Genomic DNA, 985 nt, shown 5'->3' on the forward strand with positions numbered 1-985 from the left:
CACACTCTCTCCACATCTTCACCATTCAAGCCGACAACCCTACAAATAGCTAGTAGATATGTCTTTCTTGGACTTTCTTCCCCTCAAAATTTTAAAACTGGTATATACTAGGAGAGGTTTTCATATTCTTCTAAAGAATGCTTCATTCCCCTCTCTAATCGATATGGGATCTCACAATCTACCCTCCTTCGAAACCTAGCATACTCGCTGACTCCATTCCCCTCTTCGACCGCCGTGAGATCTTGGTCACTTTGAGTATAAACATGATAGAGAATTGGTGTCACATCTGATTTGAATTTTAACAACTTTTAACTTTAAAAAAACAACCATTTCGTGCTCCTCCGACTATGTCCGGGGAGAAAGACTCAAATGGCACCAACCATAGGATTCAAAGCTTGAGAAAGAAGGCCGCCGGAAGACGCGAGGATAGGCAAGTCAAGAAGGTTTGATCATTTCAACTAAAATTATTGGACCAGTAATAACCATCCAAATCTAAGGTTTTGCAATGTTTGTTGTACATTAAAAATATTAAAATTCTTATCCCATTCTTATCGATCACTCCTCCATCCTCTCCGTTTCAAGCCTCACCAATCGTTGACTTGGAAAAACTAGGCCATTTAAATGCAAAGGAAACCCCTTTGAAATTTCCTTCCTCCCTTCTGTTCTTACTTAATATTAAAGATACAAAATTGACAAGTCATTAATTTTATTATTCTTTCAAAACTCCATCAAAACCTAAAGTCCCAAGACTATGAATTTTAAATCACTAATTTCAGTATATATATATATATATATATGTATGTATGTAATTATAACGCAAATGGGATCAAGGGTTGATCCGCCCCAACTTTTCTCTGCCATAAAATCAAGCCCTTAACATTCACTGATCAAACTACTCGTATAATTTCTCAAGAACAAAAAAAAAAAAAAAAAAAAAAAAAAAAAAAAAAAAAAAAAAAAAAAAAAAAAAAAAAAAAAAAAAAAA

This window comes from Cucurbita moschata, unplaced genomic scaffold (genome assembly GCF_002738365.1).
Source record: "Cucurbita moschata cultivar Rifu unplaced genomic scaffold, Cmos_1.0 Cmo_Scf00027, whole genome shotgun sequence".
NCBI lineage: Eukaryota > Viridiplantae > Streptophyta > Magnoliopsida > Cucurbitales > Cucurbitaceae > Cucurbita > Cucurbita moschata.